This window comes from Anas acuta, chromosome 6, assembly GCF_963932015.1.
Source record: "Anas acuta chromosome 6, bAnaAcu1.1, whole genome shotgun sequence".
In the NCBI taxonomy this organism is placed as follows: Eukaryota; Metazoa; Chordata; class Aves; order Anseriformes; family Anatidae; genus Anas; species Anas acuta.
This window is the reverse complement of record NC_088984.1, coordinates 13,802,772-13,817,544: the sequence shown is the minus strand read 5'-3', so window position 1 is coordinate 13,817,544 and position 14,773 is coordinate 13,802,772. Positions and strand designations below refer to the sequence as shown.

At 41.2% G+C, this 14,773-nt stretch overlaps 1 protein-coding gene across 1 annotated transcript in view; it reads right to left on the bottom strand.

Annotated features, from left to right (window-relative positions):
- Nucleotides 1–14,132, bottom strand: part of GLI2 (GLI family zinc finger 2) — a 203,995-nt gene extending 189,863 nt beyond the window's left edge. The window contains exons 1-5 of the mRNA XM_068687462.1: nucleotides 13,991–14,132; nucleotides 13,329–13,562; nucleotides 7,267–7,460; nucleotides 3,498–3,609; nucleotides 2,400–2,545 (exon numbers count right to left, since the gene is read on the bottom strand). The gene's annotated coding sequence lies outside the window, so the exon portion shown is untranslated. The remainder of the gene's footprint in view (nucleotides 1–2,399; nucleotides 2,546–3,497; nucleotides 3,610–7,266; nucleotides 7,461–13,328; nucleotides 13,563–13,990) is intronic.
- Nucleotides 14,133–14,773: the final 641 nt, after the last annotated feature.

The window sequence follows — 14,773 nt, the reverse complement described above, 5'->3', positions numbered from 1 at the left end:
GCTTGGGGAGGACAGCAAGGCAATGGGTTATTTTGCCAACCACCTACATTGCAACTTCTTGTGTGTTTGTGTCTCAAAGACTAGCACTGGCATGCACCCACTAAGTCATCCAAAGAAGTTGTGTCATGCCACCATGGCACGAATGCAGTCTGTGCTGGCTCCCCAGTGCAATGTTACCCCTTGTCCACAGAGAATTTTGTGCTGTGAGGAAGGAGTTTCATTGCACCTACTCCTGAAGAGCTCTCCACCATGGAGAGAGGGGCTTTGGTTACCAAAAAAAGGAACAAACCAAGTCTTTGATCTCCAGAAAACAAAGCCCGCTTGTATTTCCAGGTCACTTTATTGGAGGAGGATGACCTGCCAGCTCTGAAGGTGGGTCAGAGTTTTTTTGGATGGACCAAAAAGAACTGGCAAAAGGTTAACATTAGATATGTCCTCAATTCTTACCGCAGAGTTACAAAATACATACACATCTAGACTGTTGGCCAAGACAATTTTTAAAATCAAAAGAAGGAAATAAAAGATTAATTCAGAGCAGTTATATAGTTAAGAAAGACTGTTTTCCTTTCTAGAATTCATATGTATAAATCCTTTAGAAGATGGTGGTTTTCAAGCCTGAAGGGAAGCTCCTCCCTTTTGTAGAAGGATGATGGCAGGTGACAGCTGGAGTTTTTTGAGAACCTTGAGTTGGCTTTTACATTATCTGACTGCTGTAGCTCATCTGTCCTTTCCTCTCCTGCTCTGCTCATTGAACTGCCCTCTGTTAATCTTCCATAGGTGTCTGAGATTAAATAGACGACAGAATGACTGACATTTGGTATACATAAAAGAGTCAAAATATGAACAAGGGGTCAAAGTGCAGCTCTTCCCTCTGGTCTTCCCTCCTGCTCTTGTACAACTTGATGGGGATGAAACCAAGTAGGGATTTGAAGATATATGACAATGTACAGTCACTATACGTTGCTGTAGCACAGGTGTGTGGGTATAGAGGACACATTCAAAAAAGTTCTCGACTAAGGGAATAGGGTTTTTAAACACAATTAAAAACATAATAAAATAAAAAAACCCTCTCACAATGATAAAAAATTGACATACCACCAGCTCCAGGGTTGCTAATGTGAGATCTATCCCACTTCTGTTAAGTCAATGAAACAAATCTGATTAACCATAGGGGAAGCTAGACTAGCCTGGAAATGAACAAATGGGGCTTTTAAAATGTTTGATACTGTTATGAAGGAGGACTGTAATTTTTTTTATTAAAGGAAATATTTAAAGAAAATGGTTGAAAAAACAGTGGGGGATGCTCCATTATGTTCTGCTCGTATCTATAGGATTTGTTTCTATAAATCTTCATAGATCGACATGATAAATTAAAAAGCTCATTTGAGTATTCCAAAGGATACACATGGGTAAAAGCTACCAGAAAAAAAAATCAGGTTATATATGTATCTCTTTTAGAAAGAAGACAATAATTACATGTAGGATGATCAGTAGGAGATAGAGGCCTAAAATCATGTTTCGTGTAATTCGTATCTTTATGATGTCTGGTTTAAGTCCAAGTGGAAAGCAGTACTTGATCAGTTCTGCCCTGATTTAAGCAACTGTATTAGCTCTGGGGTCAATAACATTGCACCGAGTCTGAACACACCTTCATATCTGTAAAATATAGCTAATCTTGATGATATCTAATAAATTAACAATGTCATGTGCAATGCTAACTCAGAATTTGCTACGAGAATGGGGAAGATTTTTTGGCACAATACATTCCTTTTTTTTTTTTTTTTTTTAAAGTAGCCCTGTTACCTGGGGGAAATTGTAACTGTGCGCAAAAGAGACTATACTCATCGGGATGATATGCAGCTTTGATTCCTATCTGCCTCAGTGTATATGTTGTCTCTTGTTTAAAGCTTCAGTGGTAAGTTCCTTGAGGCAGGTGCCATTTTCCTGCACTGTACATTTTGATTAAGCCTTCTATATTTTTTTTCCTCTCTCAAAAGTGTATCCAAGAGTGCAATCAGTGCTAATTTTCTGATAGCTTTTTTTTTGTTGTTTTCCTGCACCAAAGGGTCCATTCTTGCCACGTTTAACTTCTGCTGCATTGGGAATACTGATCTAATACCACAAATTCTTGTGAAGTTTTCCTATGGTTATGAAAGGCTACTTCCATCAGCAAAGGAGGCAGTACTTTTGGTTGCTGCAAAACTGGCCTGGAAGTCCACCTTTCACTTCAAAGAACACGTGAGTTCTTATTAAATGTTAAACACAAACTGAAATGTCTTGCTGAAACAGGACCTTATTCACATGACTATGAACACTGTAGTTACTGCTTGTAAAATGATAAGCAAGCCATTGTGAATGTGCAGTTTTCACGAATTAGGAATATACACGTCCTCCCTTACCTGTCTTAGCTCAAGGTCAGAAGTTTCTTCAAAATGCTTAGAGCCCATCATGTCCCTGCAGCTTTCAAGAAGAGTCTCATTTGCAGCTGCTCTTGCCAGACGTGACCCGTTCACGAAGGGTAAGGTGTCCTTTCTCCGGTTCAGATCTAAAGCAGAAAAGTACATTTTCCCTAAGAGTAGGTACTCCAAGATCCATCACCCAAACTACAGAAAGTTGAATATGAAAAGGTCACGTCTAGGTCTATGCCTCTCACAGCATTTCCAGCTGTAGAGACAAGTAGTCCAATGTGCTTACACAAGGAATAGAGAACAAATTCTGGCACAGCAGAATTTTTGGTCTATGGCATGGAGGTGAACATAAAATGCATATTTTCTGAAGGACAGTCTTTTCTCATGGTCCTTTGCAGCTTTTCATTCTTTATTCCTCTTCCCCCTGTCTCGCTAGTCTCAGTCACCCCTGCCAGTGAAGGGATGGGCTACGGGGCTCTGCCTACATGTGGGTCTGGAAAAGGAGAAGGGCAGCACACCAGCCTGCCCAGGCTGCTTCTGGGCTTTGGTCATCACAGACAAAATGTTCAATTTGATGAGGGGTCAGAAGACAATGTTCTTCCCCAGGGTTGATTGGGTTGGTTAGAGCACATTGCCCACTTAGAGGGAGGAGAGGAGGGCAGACAGTGGGATGCACAAAATGGTAACTGGGTTACCTGTGCACAGCATTGCACTAAGGGCTGCAAACGGCTGGAGTTGGCCAGCTGACGGAGTTGGAGTCTGTAATTCATAAGAAGTAGACTTGTTGGAAGCTGAATTTACCTTTCATCAGGGAAATAAAGGAGAAAACTTTTAATTCACAAAAGGGGTGGAGAGAATTTGTTGAGTTTTACAGAAAAATAGAAATCCCTATCAACACAAAATGGATAGCCTGGCTCTTTATACATTGTACTCTACTGCATGTACATGTATTGCATGACATCCCAATTCCTAGACCCAAATTCAGGCTACTAGACAGCATTGTCTCAAGAAGAAATCTTTTGTCAGAGCTTGGAGCTCTTTCTTCCGCTATGATTTTCAGAGTATATAAAGTGTGTGAAAATAGCTCACCTTATCTGTTTTTGTAGGTCACTTTTTCTAAGTCTTCCAGAGGAACTGTGAATCTTCTAGATGACATTTCAGCAAAAACATGGACTATTGCACTGGTCCTAATTTCAGGAGGCTGTAAAGGAATAAAAGGATTAGAAAAAAGAATATGACCATAACATCCAGATCTCAGAGTTCTTGTGTACTGAGGGCCCCTCTCTCAAGATAACATCTCCGAGGGCTGCAGAACAAGAAGCAAAGTTGTATACATGCTAAGATTTTTGAAGGGGGCTCTTAATAATCTGTACTCAAATTTTCAAATGGAGAGAGTCTGCATTCATTGAAAATCAGAAGTCCTTGAGTTATCTCAAGTCAGGCATCCAGCATATCCATTCTTTACTGTAAATTTTGACTAGCATCTTATGATGAGGAGCAAAAAGTGAGGACGCAGGTATATGAAACTGCTGGCTGAACAGCACAAGATATCTGAAAACTCTATCAAACCAATGTGAATTTCCATTACATTTGGTGAATAAACAAGGGACATCAACATTTGAAATCAGAAGGACCCTCAGTGCCTAAATAATAGTCCTCATATGCTACTGCCCACAGAGGTCGGCCTATTTTTGCTGAAGAGACAAGTAATGTTTGTAATCATGCCTAATATATTTCAAATCAGTTATATTGTTTATAGATTGCTTATGTCAAAACCAGTGAATTCTCTGGTGTGCTTTGGGATTTATGCATTCTAGTTCTTTGCAAGGTTTGTTCTTATTTGTTGCTACCTGCAAAAATATATCTCTTGGCCCCAATTCACAGTGGAACAATGTTAGGTCATTATTTCTTGAATTGTTAGGCTGTAAAGAAGCAATTTCTCACTAACCTGTGACACAGGAAATTGTGATTCTGATGTCAGGTCATTTCTGGAGTTCCTTTTACAACAATCTGTTTTTCTGTCAGCAAATGACATTTATGTATTATTTCCAGGAAGTGTAGGCTTTAGTATTTTTGTTATGTATACTTTCAATATTTCTCTTCTGCCTCTTATTCTGCATAGCTTGGTGCTTTAATATATGATCCAACTGATAAATAAATATATTTTGATTGATAGTGCAAATACCCGGTAGCTGAAACTAGTGCTACTTTAAAGTGCTTCTCAGAATAGTTGGGTTTTCTGGTTTTGTTTTCACTGAGATTTCTTTTATGAAGCATTGCGATGAATGATTAATACCTGGATACCCCTTTTCTGCAGACTCTCTGCTGAACTCAGGGTGCTGCTCAGTGCTCCTCGTGAAGGGAACACAACCTGAACTGCCACCACAGCAAGATTTTATACTCTGTTTGATAGGGTCTGGTGTTATGTACTGCAGCCACTATTTAGGCTCTGAGCTTCCTCTTATGATAAGAAAACCGATATTTTTACCAACGTACTGCAACCCAGTGCAGAGCTATTTTATTGTACTCATTTGAAATTGGGTAACATGTAAAACATTTGACAGATGACAGTGTGCATATGTTTTACAAATAAATATGCATATTGACTACTGAAGAAACAGTACACTGTCAGAATACGTTTTACATATACTTAGGGAACTGATGCTATAAAGTTACACATCCACAGAGACAAAAGTTATTTCCATTGAAATTATTGAAATTCACAGCATCAAACCTTTCCACAAAACTTTATCATTACTCTTTTTTTTTTTTTTTTTTAATCTGTATTGGTTTTTAGGATAGTAAGTAGAGATTGTTAACTCTATAACATTTATATAATTATTTTCTTCCTGAAAGATCCCAAATACTTACAAAGCAGAGCCTAAATTTGCTCCCTTCACACACAGGAGATGATCTGTGCTTATCTCATGGGCTAAACAGATGGGAGATAGTCCTTAGTGGTAGATAATATGCTAGATTATGTGGCTATCCACAAGATAAATGTGCAACTCCTATACATTAGAATCACATTAAGCACCACTGCAGTGTAAGAGTCTTTTGGCATAAGCATAGCAGCTATTTAATAGAGAAGAGAATTTAGATTTGTTAATGTATATATAGAACTACGACATCAGTAGAAGGTGACCAGCAAGAACCTCATAAACTTTCACTGAAAGTCTGAAATGCATTTATAGTGGGTTTTAACCATTCACTCATTTCAATTCATTGGTTCTGATGCATGGATTTAAATTGTGTTTTCCAAAACAGGTTAAAATTATGTTTCTAACAATAATAATAATAAAAAAAAATCTATTCCTAGAGACTTACAAATTTGGATTGGACAAATCCTAGAAAATATAGTGTAGTAAGAACCTTACATGAAGGAGATGTGAGTTTATGTTACTAATATGTAGTTTACTAATCCTTGCTTTCCTTGGTTTCAGCAATGACAAAATGGTTTAGCATAAAACATGGGGAAAAAAAGTGATATTATGTTGATATAAAATGTAGGATACATCTGGTTCTGTAGTAATATGACCTATTAATGGGCCAATTAATCTTCTAGTATCACTGAACAATCCCCAGTTCCAGCTGGCAGAGACAGTATGACACAACCTAAATACTAACTGTAACATGGTGAGTATGACAGAAATCTTGGGCACCGCATTGAGCATCTAATTTAGGAAGCTGTTGCTCTGTTTCCTGCATATCAGTGCAGAGAAAGACTTGTGCACGGGCTGTGTCAGAGCAAGTAAGCCCAGCTGCTACTGTGAATCCCTCTTTGGAGAAGCTGTGTTTTCCCCCAGCCACCCAGGCAGCCCCAAGGGGAGCTTAGCATCCCCAGGCGAGGTGCTCATGGTGTGAACACCCCCGTACTGACCATGTAGATTATAATCAATCCAAACAACAACATTCCTCTCTGCAGAGATCATCTCAAGGTGCTGACAAACAGCAAATACAACCAAGTTGCCCTGACTTATTAATAAATTCCAAATATCAGAAAGAATAGCATTTGAAGTCCTTCTGTCATTCTGTCCCTGTGTCCCCAAGCAGCAGCATACCCCAGAAATAGGGCTGGTAACTCACAGGATCCTGGTTCAATCCAAGAGTTTGCCCTGTTATGGACTTTTCTCAGTAGGCCTCCTACAACATATCTGAAAAATGTGCAATATTCTGATACAAACATGTTTAACCTGGCAAACATTTCCTTATGCTGCAATAATATGTTCCTCCCCACCTGGCACCTCCTGTGTTTGTTACATACAGCCCAAGACTCTGTATCTTCCCAAATGTTCTCTGGCCAGTGCATGTTTTCTCCAGCTTATCTGAAGAGTTAACTGCAAAGGACAGAGTTATGAAACCAAGTTCTGGATGAGCATAGACAAAAGCCTGAAACAAATACAGAAATAGAGAAAGGGCAGAGCTGATGCAGAAGGTAGAAAGGACAAACTGTATTGTAGGAGAACAACTCAGTTAAGGAGTGACACAGGCAGAACCACGAAAAAGCCCACAACAAATGAAACCTGCAGTTCAGAAGACCACAGCGAGTGCTGGGCATCGCATGTGTGCAGTTTGTGAGGAAATGGGCTCTCCTGGCTACATTGCTTTCCTGGGAGCAAGCAGCTTCAGCTGCAAGCGTGCTTTGGGGCATTGAACAATTTGCAACCAAGCTGCTGTCTCCCTTTGCCGTCTCCACCACTAACTTTGAAGAGAATCCTTATGAGCTGCACGGCATTCAGCTCCCATGAAGTGACCCAAGATAGCTGAGCAGAAGGTACTACAGAGGCTAAGAGCATCGCTGTTTAATTTGCTCTAGTGATTGTCACTGGAATTACTGAATAGTAGGAGAGGGGCTCACCTGCTTCTAGTGCAGTGTCAACAACACAGTCACAGAAAGTCAAGTCAAAGAGCAACTCTGAACAGCTCTAATTAATTCTGGTCACAGGTCAGCAAGGGCAACTCTGCCTCCTGAAGTGCAGCCAGTGAAGTGGAATGGTTCAGTGATGTTCAGGAGCTCCATGTGATGCTGTGGGGACTTTTACCGCAGAAATTCTGGAGGAAAAGCCGGAAATGAATTACATATTTTTAAAAAATACACTTTTCCTAGATTTGAACTAGTAATCACATTTCTCTGACCACATCAGACTCCTGAAAGGATACTCCAATTTTCATTCCTACAACATGGGTTCATAGGATCTTTTGGAAACAAAGTGGTCAGAGTCCCCACCTTGCACTTCGTCTGAAGGATGTCCAAGCAAACATTGCCTTCTCCTGTTGCACTGAGGCATCGGCTCAGTGCTGAACCAGCAGGAGGATGGCCATCGGCTGAGTCACCGAGACCACTTCCTGCAGCTCCTATGTGGTCCTCAAGTTGTCCAACCCCAAGCTGCGTTGACCTTGCCTGGCCTCGGAGGATTTTTGGAGGTGTACTAAGCTGCATGATTTCACCACACGGGTAAAAGGTTAGGAAGGAAGGGGAACAGGAGATAACTCCCTCGGATGGAAATCACACATACGAAGGGGATTTTACAGCGCACAGCACAGACATGCTGAAACAGCAGCCCAGGTGTGGTGCAGCGCACAGAAAAAGCACAAAACCCACCAGAGGCAGGTCTGATGGAGTAAGGGATCCTCTCAGACAAGCAGCAAGAAAGCCCTCTGATGCTCCCCATTCTGTGCTCTCTGTATATACCACATCTGCTTCAGAAAGGCGAAAGACTATTTTAGGCACATTTTATGGAGTTTTAAAAAATGTTATTGGGACTATATTTTGTATCCCTTTGCCAGTAAAGCCAGATGACTGCACCATGGGCTAGATCTCCAGATGGTTTAAATCATCGGTCTTGCTCTAATTTGCACCAGCAAAGGATCTGGCCCCATGAGTCTAACTACACAAGGTAGATGGAGCTATAAAGAATGCGCCAAATGAGCTAAAATAGCTTTTCTAAAAATAAATGCCACAACAGGACTTCCAGTGCTACATATACGTATTAGGTCTGTTGAAATAGCATTGCCAATCCCAAGCATTCAAAAATCATGAGTTGGGCATGAGAGTGTGAGACTGGGTTTAAAAAAAACAACAGCACCAGAATAAAAAGAAAGAACTCATATCAACGTGCCTCTTTTGGTTTGCATTCTTTACCTCTCTCTCTCTCTTTTTTTTTTTTTTTTTTTTTTTTTTTTTTTTTTGAGTCTTTAAGACAAACTCTGGTCATGTTTTAAAGCTTTTTATATTTTGATCTTCCCTTTCCTCCTACCCCTTCCCCCTTAGAAGCAGCAGGGCTAGGAACTTGATGCTAAGAAAAGAATGTTAAAAAATATATATATAAAAAAGAAAAAGATTCTCATGTAATTGCCTGACTCCAGAAACTGAGCTTTTAAGAAGAATATCATGAGACTCATGATAAAATCATGAGAGTTGGCAACGCTATTAGTGAGCTGGAAATGATATAAAGCTCCCACTTCAGCAGTCTATGAAGTATTGGACTTTAAGTCACAAGCTTTTTATGCTCAGAAAACCTGTCACTGCCTTATGACTGGTCTTTTCATTGTCACAGGTCTTCACATTTATATTAGATCAATTCGGATTGTTTCTAGGGGTCTTCTGTTTGTGTGTAGTCAAAACAATATTTGGCAACAAAAGTCTCGTGCAACAAATTACAGCTGGATACAAAAGGGAAGGGGCTTGAAGCAGGCTGTGAGCCTGTAAAAAAAGGCTATGTCTAGGGAAAATGAGGTATTTCCACCCGGCTGCATTTGCTGGACTTGGACAAATCTCTGAAGAGCTAAACCCTCCCTGAGAGATGGATCTGCAAATGCCTATTTTACATTAGCAAACTAGTAGGATCCTGGGGGAGAAAAGAACAAATAAACAAACTTGGAGAATTGCTTTGGAAGCCTGACATCTACCAAAGTCTGCGACAGAGATTAGCATGTAGCTGGAGGTAAGGGAGAGCACGAGCTCCCAGCAGCATGGGGCTGTGGGATTTTCCTTACTGCTGTGTCCAGTCAGTGATAATCCATGACAACGGGAGTCATTCAAATCAGATGTCCAAAGCAGTGAGATCGCCACCTTCCAGGGCACAGCCAGCTTGGGGCATCAATTACAAAAAATAAGAGGTTGGGTGACCTTTGTGCGCCCAATGCTGCTGCCATCTGAGGGGTCAGCCCAGCTGCAACGGGCTCCAGTTAGCACATCAAGGTGCCCAGGGCCTAGCCTAGGCTGCAGAAAGGTGGGAGATCACTCCGTGCCTTTGAAAACCTATTAGGAAGCATCGATCCTCCCAAGTGAAAGTTTGAAAGACTTGCACCAGACTTAGGAAAACAGATACAGAGAGGTGTGAGTACATCACACCTCGCTCTGGCTGTTAAAAGGCCCCCATTGCTGAGGGACCTGCACGTGACGGAGCTGACACTTCCAGACACTAACCACGTCCACTGGTTATTTGTCTCTCTATGTAAAGCTCTCACATGTCCCTTCAGAAGTGAAATTTCGGGTGGCAGTGGCTGTGCACGACTAACAGAGCTCGCACCCCCGTTGCTGTTTGATCTGGGCATTTGAAATCAGCTGCGCTGTGGTTTTAGGTGGAGAGCCCTTGACTTTCAAACAGCTAATTTACTTCCTCAGCACAGACTGCGTAGGCAGGAGAGCACTACAGGAAACCTGGTAGGGGAGAAGTCCACAGCGCTCACTCTGATCTCTCTTACACCAAAGTGCAGCAGGAAAAATCCCATTAAGCCCAGGGAACGACACAAGCACAAGCAGAAGAATTGCTTAAAATTATAAATAACAAATTCCAGAAGAGAAAACCTAGACCCAGCTGAACAGTGCTGTGACTCAAGGCCATCTTTCAAGGGGCCTGTAACAATTTATGTGTTTGAGTGAAACAGGAAAACTCTGGTAGCGGTGGTGGAGTTTGCTTTGCATTTTGAATCCAGAACTGTAACCTAGAGAACCCCACACAAACACAGGAGCATCAGGACTGCAGAATTTATTGCTGAGACTTTTAGAAGACCCAGATCTGTTCAGTGAAGGGAGGCAGTACTGGGGAACACTGCAATACACAACCAGGAAGGTTATCGGCTCTTGGGAAGTAATACCAATTTCTTTAGGGTTCAGAGAGGAAAAAACAAACAGTTTTGTGTAGTAGTGCTGGACATTTTGAGAAGCCATGCATCCAGAAATCCCAGAGAGCCACAGCACGCACATCCTAGATCTGTACAGGAGTGGTTTGGCCAACATACTCCTTTCCAAAGAGTCCCAAAGCATGCGTGCAAGTACTATGGAGATGCAAAGTACTCTACATCTCATGATCTCAGGAACCATGTGCCTTACTGCATACATAATGAAAGGCCAGACTGAGGTACAGTAAGCTCTATAAATAAACAAATGAGCTTGCTGCACTTCAAACAAGTTAGTGAAGAGTGTATCACCATATCCATTCTGCTTTTAATGTTTTGTTTGCACATGGAAGTTGAACTGCAAAGCTGGCAGTGAGACGATGCTCCTTAGTGGACCAGAACGAGTATTTAAACTATGACGTTCTGCCATCTAGTGGAAAAGTGAAAATCACGTCTCAGCCTGCCACTAAAGGTGCTAAAAAAAACCTTATCAACAAACCTGTAAGGAGCGGAACGAGCTGCTTCAGAAAGGTGAGATGCACAGACAAGGTTCCCCATGGATAAACAAGCTCAGATTGGCATTTGAACCTCCGATGGCTGTATATCTGGCCAGAAATTTATAGCACGTATGTACATATGCTCATAACATTATTCCATGTGTTCATGTATATTTAAAATATGTTTTAAAAGCCCAACGTTTATTGAAAGTAACTATCTCCTGTCCTGTTGATGTAGCAACTAAACTTGGCCTAAGTTATCTTCTAGCCACCTAACCACAACTTTTCACACAAGTAAGGGAGACTACATGGGGGTTTAGAGCTCTCCTAAACTGTATGATTTCCCCACAGGGGTCAGTATCATTTTGCTCAAGGTAGGCAGGCAATTCTTCCCCATGTTGCCAGAGATGTGGGCATGTCACTAACTTCTTTCCCAAAAGTGAAGTATCTCCATCATTTCCCCCCCTTATTTTGGCATGCAGAAACTACAGGGACCCGGTGTACAACATGCTGGAGATTAGCACTCTGGGAATCAGAAGACCATTTTGAAACCCAGGAAATCTTATTCTCAGGATACTTCTCAAGGCAGCAACTTTACTGGGTGGGAGACACCATAGCAGCTGTGGGAAAACATTATTTTTGTGGGGACCTGCTTAGCATGCACAATCTGTAATGGTCAGCACTTCCCAAGAAGTATGCAAATTTTTCCGTAAACTTATTCATGGAAGTTTAATGGAAACACTAGCTATTAGTGGAGGGTCATTACGCCTTTCTAGCATGATATTGAAACCAGATTGCTGCTACTGCTGGTGCTTGGCTCCTTGCTTTGCCTAACCCTGAAAAAACAGAGGTGCTACCAAACCACTCCTGAATTCTCTTACATATCATGATCCAGGCAATTCCCTCCACCATGGCCTGAGGTATTCAGAAGTGTGCCTGGGTCTCTGTCTAGACAAAGGCTTTACACAGATGGGCAATTCCATGCCATGAAGATGTATCTTTAATGATTGGTTTGTTTGGTTGGTTGGTTAGTTTGTATTCATGGGACACAAAGATATTTTTATGATGTGAAGTTTCAATGTCAAAAGTTTACACAAAAATGTAATTGTTCTAAGTCCAACTCTGCCACCTCGTGGTGGATTTAAAAAGTTTACTATTTAACATAATTACTGGAGGTAGCTATCAATACGGGATATAAAAGATTTCTGCTAAAGATCCGCAAGCTAAAATATTTATAAGAAAGATACTCTTATGCATTTCTAGGAATATTTCCATTCTTCAGTGAGATAGGGTAAATATTGAACTTTCTCTGTAGCTGTTTGCTTTACATTTTTGTCCCAGATAATGAAATGCTGACATTTGTTTCACATTTGTGAGGAGCTGGCTTGTAGTCAGGTTCACTTCCCAGTTCTCACGCAATGGCTCCATGTTGCAGTGCTTGGATTATAAACAGGGGAGCATTTAAATTCAAGCAATTTCTTTTCCTCACTGAGGTCTAGGTAGGAGCCAAGTTTTAAACAAAGCAGTTCAGTCAATTATATGCAAAAATTATTATAAAGCAAAGAGCCACTTAAACTTTTTGGATAACAGATATTTGTAAAGTGCCAAGAGGCAACACAAAGTGCTGTCCTCGCTGAAATGAGTTACCCAGCCTGCCTCCCACTCTGGGACCTGATACTTCAGAGGAAGAAATAAAAAACTCTGCTTTCAAAGACTGGGTCACCTCAGTCTTTTCCTCCCTCCCTGTACAGCCAGCAGTTGGCAAGCCATAGCAAACAAACACCTTGTTTTCACTGTGATGATGTGGTCGCACCGCGCATAACAATATGAACTTCCCTTCACCCTGTCTTCCTCCCAGGCGAGCCTCCAGTTCCCAGCTCCACAACATCTAGGGTGGTTCAACAGACCACCACTATGTCAACCTCCATTTCCATCCTCACTGTCCAGCCTCACATATCGTTAATGCATAACTGCTTGCCCCATCTCCCCCCTTCTTTCTGCTGTCACCTTCAATACTGATGTGCACATCTCTTCAGGTGCAGTAGGCACTTGGGTTTGAAGCCACATAAATTTATCTCAGCCTTCTGAATAGACAAATCCAGATTAAAAGTTTTGCTGTATACCTTACCATGACTTTCTTTCACCTTCCTCTTCTTCCACTACCACAATTAATGCACTTGGAGATGCAAAGCCAAGAGCAAAGCAGTAGAAAATAAAAGGATTCACAAAGAGCCTGCAGCCAACCCCATCTCCTACCTCCCAGTCATGTCAAATAGTGATCTTTGTCCTCCTGGTGTCCTACCTGCCACACCGACGCATCTCCTGTGGCACCTTGGAGGAGGCCAGGCTTGGCAGTCAGAGAAGCCAGATGTCAGGGTCTACAAAGAAAGTTTTCAGCAGTGGCAGCTGCTTGTCAGATCATGTTCCCCTGAAGGCTTGTGTTTGGCTCTGACAGCGTATCTGTTGGTGGCCATGCTTGGTCTTGCAGAAGTCATGCGTGGGATCAGGTCCCAGTGGGAAAATCAAGTTTCTTCTCCTGAAAGGCAGCCTCCAGTGATTCACAGCTCTGGGAAAGTGTTCTCTTTCTTTATTCTCATATTTTCAGAAAATACTCATGTTCAATTTGTATAGAAATGCATTCTCAAGAAAGACAGTTTTCCATAATTTCTAAAGAATTTCCCTCTTAAAAGGAGAATGAAACTTCTCTAATTTGTTTTCTTTCTCAATAGTAAAAATCTTTAATAATAAAAATACTCATCCTTATTTAGAACAGTTTTTATCCACAGATAGGAATTGGCTTTAAGATATTTATGAAGAAAACTGATCTTCATTTGAAACAGAGGAAACTGATTTACAAAGAAACTCAGGAGAACAGGTTAGAAAAGTCAGCTTTTACCACAAAATGAAAATATTTGAGACAACCTCTCAAAAAACAGAGAACTGTGTCATTAAATGAGACATCACCTTGAACTGTGAGTCAGGCAAACACTGTGTCTGTCTTTTCCTCTGGGCAGTTTTGTTGGGAGATGGCATTTGCTGCTTCTGCTTGTACCACTCTTGTCCTTTGGATACCGGTTTGGTGGCTGGTCACAGACTCGGGATTCAGGATTTTGGCTTCTAGTGCCTGTAAAATAAGAATAGTATGTTCACAAAGAGGGCACAGTGTATTGAATATGAGGAAATCCTTGACTACAGTGGTGATAAGGACCCTAGTAAATATCTACTTTGACAGCTTTGATAAACAACAAATGCCATGGCCTGAGAGAAACATTAACCCTATTCCTACTTTTTGAGGAAAACTTGTAGCATAGCAGATGGACTTCTCCTGATCCCTGCAGCTGTCCCACCCAAGGGAGAACCATTACCAGCCAAAGCAAATTCCTCAAGAGTTGGATGTTACCATGCAATCCCAAGTGACAAAGTCATTTGGCCTTCAGGTGTAGACTCCCCCTCTCAGTTGCTTCTTTAGACAGTGAATTACACTAAAAATAAACGATGCAAAGACATCTCTCTTCAGATTTTAAGTGTATTGTCCTTTAATTTTGTAAAGTGTCCCTCCTTAGGATTTTCTGAGGATACAAGGCACAGGTTATACCTTGTTGAATTTTTCTTGTTTTATGTCAGACTTTTCTTCTCCTCAGGAGTTTTAGCTGTTTTTTCTGCTTCTCTCTGTCCTCATCATATTTTTTTTTTTTTTTTTTTTTTGGTTTTCTGTCAGATTCCAGTGTTCTTCCAGAACCCTGCTGT